Below are 10,309 nucleotides of genomic sequence, written 5' to 3' on the forward strand. Positions count from 1 at the left end.
CGCCCGTAGTGCTTTTCATTAAAGGTACAAACACGCTTGAACACAACATTAAAGGAAGGGTAAATGTTAACCTGTGAATAAAACAAATCCAACAGAACAATGTGATAATGTAATGTAAAAATGTTTCCAATAGTAAAATTGCTAATTAAACCATATTTTCATATAAAAATCATAGTAGTAAAACAGTTTTATGTCCATCAAAACAATAAATTGAGGCGTCTTATCTAACAAATAAACAATAATATAGGTTTATATCATTTTCCCTTCCTATCGTTCATATAGTATATAGTACATGATCGTTTTCCCATGAATGTATATTCCACCTACAATACGTGAGTTTTACCCCATATAAGTTATCAACGCTTCCTTAACTGTAACTAGTGATCACGACTTTACAGAAATTAATTTCCGTATGGAACGATTTATTGTATGTTTATTGAGAAAAGCATCGGGAACGGTCATTATTATACCGTCATTAACGAACTGTTAAATGTTCATTTAGTATTTATAGCTACGATAAACCACAATGTCTGTTTGAATTACATAAAACGCAAAATTTTATTATCTTTTGTCTCTTCCTAAATATTTACCAGTCTTGAATAGTGAAGATTTATATTAATATTATTTTTATTCAATTACTAAGTTGTTATTCTGTAAAAGTGCACAGTGCCATCCCGTCTCTCAAAAATAATGTGTTATCTGCTGCTGGATAAAACGACTTAACTGTATTACCAAGGTAGTAACTACTTAACTGTATTACCAAGGTAGTAACGACTTAACTGTTTTATCAAGGTAGTAACGACTTAACTGTATTATCAAGGTAGTAACGACTTAACTGTATTACCAAGGTAGTAACGACTTAACTGTATTACCAAGGTAGTAACGACTTAACTGTATTATCAAGGTAGTAACGACTTAACTGTATTACCAAGGTAGTAACGACTTAACTGTATTACCAAGGTAGTAACGACTTAACTGTTTTATCAAGGTAGTAACGACTTAACTGTATTACCAAGGTAGTAACGACTTAACTGTATTACCAAGGTAGTAACGACTTAACTGTATTACCAAGGTAGTAACGACTTAACTGTATTATCAAGGTAGTAACGACTTAACTGTATTACCAAGGTAGTAACGACTTAACTGTATTACCAAGGTAGTAACGACTTAAACTGTATTACCAAGGTAGTAACGACTTAACTGTATTATCAAGGTAGTAACGACTTAACTGTATTATCAAGGTAGTAACGACTTAACTGTATTATCAAGGTAGTAACGACTTAACTGTATTACCAAGGTAGTAACGACTTAACTGTATTACCAAGGTAGTAACGACTTAACTGTATTACCAAGGTAGTAACGACTTAACTGTATTACCAAGGTAGTAACGACTTAACTGTATTACCAAGGTAGTAACGACTTAACTGTATTACCAAGGTAGTAACGACTTAACTAACTGTATTATCAAGGTAGTAACGACTTAACTGTATTACCAAGGTAGTAACGACTTAACTGTTTTATCAAGGTAGTAACGACTTAACTGTATTATCAAGGTAGTAACGACTTAACTGTATTACCAAGGTAGTAACGACTTAACTGTATTATCAAGGTAGTAACGACTTAACTGTATTACCAAGGTAGTAACGACTTAACTGTATTATCAAGGTAGTAATGACTTAACTGTATTACCAAGGTAGTAACGACTTAACTGTATTATCAAGGTAGTAACGACTTAACTGTATTATTAAGGTAGTAACGACTTAACTGTATTATCAAGGTAGTAACGAAAACTGAAATTGAATAAAGTAAAGTGAATATTATTTGAATTCGTCTTATCTTAACATAATTGACTGATTGTGTTATTGTAAGATATGAAATTACAATATTGTAAAAAAAGATTTGTAGAAATTGACAATGAGACAACTTTCCACCAGCGACCAAATGAACATACAACGAACATATTATTAAAATAAATATAGTTAACTATGCGGTATTGGTTATGAAGGCATTATGAGGACTTGTATTTCTTAACGTCTACGTTATTATATTTCCGATGGGTGGTTGTTTTATTTGCAATCATACCACACCTTTCTTTGTTCATATAATTTTACAAAAAAGACCTAACATTTGTTTTAATATGAGGGAACATGTAATATATTATTTTGATTACTGGAAAAGTTGTTAATTCATCCAATGAGAAGTTAAGTTAGAAGCAAAATAGCTTGCATATATGAGGTTCATACTTAACTCAGGGAACATGTAATATATTGTTTTTATAAATGGAAAAGTTGTTCTCATATCGGGACCTTTTATAGCTGACTATGCGATATGGACTTTGCTCATTGTTGAAGGCCGGACGATGACCTATAGTTGTTAATGTCTGTGTCATTTTGGTCTCTTGTGAATAGTTGTCTCATTGGCAATCATACCACATCTATTTTTTTATATTCATTCATCCAATGAGAAGGTTAGATAGAGCAAAGCTTACATATATGATGTTCATACTTTAACTCAAAACTAGGAACCAATAGTATAACAAAGGACAAACGAAAACATTTCAACCAGCATAAACGCATAGCCGTGAAAGCCAGTAATCTCATAGAGGTTAATTTCATAATTGAAAGACGGCTTTCAAATTTATACGAACAAATAGATAATTGGTATAACACCACAAAGCTTCAATCGACTTAACTAAGTAATGATTATGGATTATGTCTTTATACATTCATCTACAGAGTAAAATCTCAGCAAAAAACCAGAATAATGATATAGTAGAAAATAATAATATGTTTTGAACCAAAAGGCATAGCAGGTATGCTCCGAGTGTGATTTTGTGGTTTACTAAGTGTTTAAATTCTAACTAAATGCCATGCATCTAACACTTGTGACGGAATAACTTCATTTTTTTTCACTCTTTATGAGGTCAGAGCCCGTCAAAAACTTAATATAGCCATATTGACGCATTTTATAGAAAGAAAGAAAAAAGGTTTTAATAAAACATTTAAAACGAAACTTGCAACTTTTAACTTTGTGCATTACAAAATAACATGAACTAAAAATGTATAATTCATATATCATTTATATTGTTTAATTGCTCGAGGCGTATATAATCCTCGAAGACGGATAGTTTAATAGTTCACCATAAGCTGTGTTTTTTAAGTTATTTGGCTTTAGATTTAATTATACTTCCGGAGCACTTAATTTTACCTCTTGTTTATGATTGGGTCCGTGTTCTGTAACCTTTCAGTTTACTATGTTGTGTTTTGTAGACTGTTATTTGTCTTTTGGTCGTTCTTCGTTTATGTCAGTTCGATTTCAGCTTCTGTTTGAGTTCGAATATCCATTATTATGTCTGTTTAGTTAGCGCATCATTGTAAATATAACGGAATTTTGATGAGACTGTCATCAAAGTGAGAGGATTAGCGCTATAAAACTAGGTTTAATCCACCATTTTCTACATTTGAAAATGCCTGTACCAAGTCAGGAATATGATATGACACGTTTTTGGTGTGTTTTGTTACTTGATTTTGTCATGTGATTATGGACTTTCCGAATAGATTTTGCTCTAAGTTCAGTATTTTTGTGATTTTACTTTTTAGATATATCATCAGTTGTCTCTCTTTTAAAAATCAAACCAAAGCAATATTTTGGAACCAAATAAATTTTCATTCCTTAACACAAAATTTTAATTATTTAATATGTATGAAGACATAATCTTTCAATCAGTTTAAGGTCTGGAGCTGGCATGTCAATAACTGCTAGTAGTCTGTTATTATTTATGTATTATTGTCATTTTGTTTATTTTCTTTTGCTTCACATGATGCTGACATCGGACACGGACTTCTCTAAAACTAAGTTTAACTGTGCGTATTGTTTTGCGTTTGTTTTTCTACATTGGCTAGAGGTATATTTCCCATTTCCATTCTCAATTTTATGACAAAACGTTTTTACACTATAACTATATTTCACCATACACCGGAACAATCGCAAAAGAAATTAACACTGACATTCCTCTTATACTTTTCTCACAAATGTATTCATTGAAGATTTTTTCTACTTTGTAGATCCTGATTCTGATACTGAAGCGATAGAAAAATTACGAGTAATAAAAAGGCAAGTATGCAACTGGTACATATTTACAATTTAACGGTTATTAGTATAGTTCTAGATATTGGTGCTCATTATGTTCTTCATGTATATTCATAATGTAGGTTTCCTTTATGTCAAAAGCGATGCTAGATCGTTTTATTTTATTTATTTCTAATACACTTGCCTTCCTTTCTTCTTTTTTTATAATAATTTCTAAAATGTTGGAGTACATTCGTTTTGCATAAAGTCGATTAAATAAAGGCAACAGTACTATATCACTGTTCAGAGTCATCAATCACGCTAAAACCGAGGAAAACATATTAACTATAAGTGGAAAACAACGGAACAACAGTAAAACAGTGCTACTCAGACAAACGCCAACATACATAGATACGGACTGACATGTTATGGACGTTTCTTAGTGTTTCTGTCATATGTAAATCTGGTTATTATGCTACAGTTTGAGTGTCACCTTTTAAAAAGATATACTTTTTATAAACATACGATAACACACACTGGCCTTTTGAATTATAAGTGCGTGGTTTGGTGTCTTAAAATGGTGGACATATTAACAATCTACCATTGCATAACAAACTCTAACGTTGATTGTTGTCGTATTGGAAAGAAAGTTTTCATTTGTGTATAATAACTGTTGCGTTGTCTAATAAATTATCCATTTGTCCAAATACTTTTGTTATGTATTATCACATAAAATGCATTTGAATTTACCAGTGCATTGTCAGCTAATTTGGTTGGCTGTAAAGTACTATTGTACTAGTTTGCATTTTAGTAAAATGTAACAAAACAAACATACCGAATTCCTAGGAGATTTTAGACGGATATTAAATGGCAAAATCAAAAGCACAAACACTTCATAGGAAATGAAAAAAACTGTCATATTTCTGACTTTTTATAGACAAATCCTTAGATAGTCAATATTGTGGATTAATAAACCATTCATTCATTCATTCGTTCATATAATATATGAAAATATGTATAATTAATTTAGGAATAGTCTCTAAAATTTTAATTGTATGTTTTGCAATCCGTCATGAATCTAAGTAATTAATCAATTAGTTTGTTTGAGATATAAGATAAACCAAATGATTCCGTTATTCTATATTTGATGATATGTCATATTGCAGTGATAAATGTTTTCTATCCTTGAAGTATTCTTTCAAATTTTTGGACGTTTTGTATTAGCAATATTTTTTCAAACTTCAGTTGTCTTGTATTTTTCACACAAGTGATTTCATCTGTGTATTGCTTACAGATAAGGAAATTTTTCAATCAATGATCGATTGTATTTTTTTTTCAACAGCATTTTGCAACACATTAAATGAAAAGATCTATGGGTTATAGATAAGATCCACATAACATCTAACAATTGATTTCTTTTTGATGTCTCATAGTTGTAAACAAAGTTGACCATGCTTCCACTGGTTTCAAAGGTATCATTGTGTAATTGTAAAGCACCTGTCCGATGAATTAAAGTATCATTCTTTCCCACCAATGAAAAACCAATATAAAAAAAAAATAAGAAAAATCCGACTTAGATATGGAATTTACTGAACCCGTGTAAATCTTATTAGGTCACTAGCACACTATGAAACGAATTGATCTCACCAACTATCTTTGTTTGTTGAATTTAGACTAGCGTTGTCTCATTTGCAATGATACCGAATCTTCTTATTCCTATCTTAAAGTGTTCAAGTGTTCAATTTTAAGAACCCACTTCCATTGGTCTGCACACAAAAACTAATGTCAAAACTTACAATTTAATATCAACAAACTTGATATAACAAAATTAAGCAAAATCTTCAAGTCATTTAAATAATCAAAAAGTGCCAAATTCGTTACTACACTACTAAAAGAGGGACGAAAGATACCAGAGGGACAGTCAAACTCATAAATCGAAAATAAACTGACAGCGCCATGGCTAAAAATGAAAAAGACAAACAGACAAACAATAGTACACATGACACAACATAGAAAACTAAAGAATAAGCAACATGAACCCCACCAAAAACTAGTGGTGATTTCAGGTGCTCTAGAAATGTAAACACCCGTCGTGTTATTCGGTATTTCACTTTCATGAAAGGGAAGTGGATTGTAGTTTCGACGTAAGGAACATATCCGATATCATTTGTGAAACGGTTATTCCATAACGGTCAACCAACTCGTGATGGCGTCCGTAAAATACTAACCGTGTTTTGAAATAAGTCCCACCTCCCTACTCACCTAATATGAAATATACTCGGTCTCCACGCGGACGCTTTTGACCAATCATATTCCTAGAAATGTATAGGAGGTAAGATACATAGGAATGCAGTTAGTAATGTGTGTCATTAGAGGTTTCCAGAACGAGCTATGTGCACCATTCCGTTGATAACCAAACGAGTATATACTTATGTTGGATAAACATACAAGTAATATGGTCCAGAACATGTGTTAACTTTGAATTGGATACTCTTTTCAAACTAATCTTGTATAACAGACCAATATTTCAGTTATCTCTATAAAAGTGGGATGGATGATATAAACCAAAATGAATCTTTCTTACGTATTCTTCGTGCTTTCTTAAGCTTGTCTGGCATTGATAAGGAGAAATTCGAATACTTTCACTTAAATCGAACGAGCTTTATTTGTATAAACATTTAGTCGTAAAAGTTTTACATCTTAACTGTTCTAAATTTGGAATTGAAATTCATTTAGTTTTATTGCATTGCAACTAATTGAAGGTTCCAACATTGTACTTTAGAGAACAATTGGTTACACTTAATGTCTGTCGTGATCTTGGAAAACTGTCTTTTCAATTTTGGGAACTTGATAGAGAAACGTATCACTAAAACGGATTTTAATTGAATACGGTAATGGTATGTTGGTTAACCCGAACAGCTAAAGATCAACTGATGTGTTTTTCTTTCCAAATGCATTCTTAAACGTTTTTATTCAGGTATATTCATGTAAAATCTTTTATAAGTAATTCGTGACATGTGTTTGTATATTGATCCCGATGTAGCAATATGACATTTACAAACACAAGATGATTAAGATTACACCAAAAATATCTTTTATGCCGAAATGTCGAGGGTACATTAATGTCGGTTAATACTATACTGTAATGGATTTAAAATGTCGGATGGTCTTTTTTTCTCGCAATACTGTCTTGGGGCCTGAAAGTAACATGCAGGCCTTTGTCCTTCAGTTGCGAATTCTAAATCAGAAGACAGCCAACATATTTCGATGTCTTGATTTAATTGCAAGCAGTGATGATCAGAGATTCATCGTTTACCAATTCAATTAAATAAAATGATAGATATTCACAAGTCTAAGAAGCTAAAATTGAAGATTAGCTTCAACCTATGCGATCGTGTTTTCCTTTGTTCCTTTGAAGTTTGTTGTATAGAACTAAAGGTGCAGGTTTTTTCTTAGATTTAATCGATGTGCTTCAAATCTACTGATATGAATACATCACAAGCCATGCACATTCCCATACTGTCTATGGAGTCTGTATATTCTGAACATGCACGAAAGTATCGTATTAACTGAAATATGTAAATACCATTTGATGAATTACGTGGTTTTTTACTGCTAAAAGCTAGGAAGTGGACAATGGCACAGATGAAATAATGAGTTTAAAAAAAAACACGCATCGGCCAGTAGTGGTGAATTCGTACCCATTGGCATACTGAATGTCTGATTGAATATCAATCATCACACTCAACAAACATTTAAATGATCAACAATTGCATTATTTTAATGATATCAACCTTGGTGTATCTGTCTTTGGAAATAGCTTGGTTGTTCACTAAGTTAGATTATCATAATAAGGTAAGGAATTATATTAACGTACCCATTCATGAAGGAAAAGCTCTGTTTGACAATTTAGTCGATACTTCAATTAACCAAAGGTAATAGTAGTGTAAAGCGTACTACATTCCCAAGTCAGGAGCCTCTGGCCTTTGTTAGTCTTGTATTATTTTAATTTTAGTTTCTTGTGTACAATTTGGAAAGTAGTATGGCGTTCATTATCACTGGACTAGTATATATTTGTTTAGGGGCCAGCTGAAGGACGCCTCCGGGTGCGGGAATTTCTCGCTACATTGAAGACCTGTTGGTGACCCTCTGCTGTTGTTTTTTATTTGGGCGGGTTGTTGTCTCTTTGACACATTCCCCATTTCCATTCTCAATTTTACAATCAATAGTTTGAGTATTAACGCAAAACTGCAAAAACTATGGTTGAAGATTTTTCGGGAAGATACCTAGAATATTTAAGAATCTGTTATGAAATTTCTCCGCTTGTAATATATACCTCATTACAACATTTCTGAAGGCTAGTTTTTATTATTGTAGAAAGAAGGGTGATCAGAATTTATAAAGAATATCCGGTCACACAGGGCTTGTACAACCACGACCGTAATAGTCAATGCGAATTTGTAATGTTCATGATCTCACATTGGTTAATTGATAAAATTGAGAATGGAAATGGGGAATGTGTCAAAGAGACAACAACCCGCCCAAATAAAAAATAACAGCAGAGGGTCACCAACAGGTCTTCAATGTAGCGAGAAATTCCCGCACCCGGAGGCGTCCTTCAGCTGGCCCCTAAACAAATATATACTAGTCCAGTGATAATGAACGCCATACTACTTTCCAAATTGTACACAAGAAACTAAAATTAAAATAATACAAGACTAACAAAGGCCAGAGGCTCCTGACTTGGGACAGGCGCAAAAATGCGGCGGGGTTAAACATGTTTGTGAGATCTCAACCCTCCCCCTATACCTCTAACCAATGTAGTAAAGTAAACGCATAACAATACGCACATTAAAATTCAGTTCAAGAGAAATCCGAGTCTGATGTCAGAAGATGTAACCAAAGAAAATAAACAAAATGACAATAATACATAAATAACAACAGACTACTAGCAGTTAACTGACATGCCAGCTCCAGACTTCAACTAAACTGACTGAAAGATTATGATTTCATCATATGAACATCAGGTACAATCCTTCCCGTTAGGGGTTTAGTATCATACCATCATAACATATATGAGAAGAACATAACCCGTGTCATGCCAACAACTGTTTTTAGAATAAATGTGTTTAGTTCCGATGCAAAGACCTTATCAATGACTCAATATTAACGCCAAAATATGCAATCTTTAATGACTTGACAACAGTATCGTAATTATATCCCTTCTTAATAAGTCTATTCAAAGGTTTTGTAAGTTTCTGAGGTGAATACTGACACCTTTGTGCTTTATAAAGAATATTACCATAAAAAATTGGATGTGAAATACCTGAACGTATTAAAAGTCTGCATGTTGAGCTATATTTACGAATAATGTCTTTATACCGATGATAAAATTTAGTAAATGTTTTGACTAGTTTGTGATATCGAAAACCCTGGTGTAATAATTTTTCAGTAATACATAAATTTCTCTCGTTAAAATCTAAAACATTGTTTTCGTGTTTTAACTCGTAAGCAATCTGTGTTTCAACTCACAATTATAATATATTTACGCGGTCTTACATCTGTAGTTAACAGGAATTATCTTTTCTTTAGAGTGTATCCTATTCTCAAAACTGACAGTTTGGGGAAATGTGTATTCGCATAGCAGTCGATACCTACGCGGATGACGTACTGAGAGTCACCCCATTAAAGTCTATGCAATTCCCTCAGTTTTTGCATGCTAACGTGTATGAGAATTGAGCACAACTACTGTTGCCTCTAATGTATGAGTATCGTTAAAATAACACTGAACTAATAGTAATACAGAATATAATTTTAACGTCTTGTTTGCTATATAACGAGGGCAGGTGATCTGCATTTTTGCCATCATGATACTGCATGTCATAACTATTAGGTTTAGTTGTATCTAGTGTTATCCTTATATACTGGTATCGTTATGAGTTCAATGTCTTGAAACTTGGGGTGATTTCAAAGATATTTTATTTAAATTTGATTTAGTTTTTTGGGAATGTCTAAGATTTAGTACAGTATGGATGAATGGATGAACATAACTTTAAATCTTTGATGTAATGCAATAAGCATGTATTGTTTTGTTTTATCTAGTTTTACGCATTGACATTTTGTAAGATGAATGGCGTTTTCACGTCGTCTGGAAATTAATAGTCTTTGATTTTTCCTCGACATCTCACTTAATGAATTTATTACTTCTCGTGAATTTGACGTTAACATTTTCAGTCAATGA

Source organism: Mytilus edulis, chromosome 10, assembly GCF_963676685.1.
Source record: "Mytilus edulis chromosome 10, xbMytEdul2.2, whole genome shotgun sequence".
Classification (NCBI taxonomy): domain Eukaryota; kingdom Metazoa; phylum Mollusca; class Bivalvia; order Mytilida; family Mytilidae; genus Mytilus; species Mytilus edulis.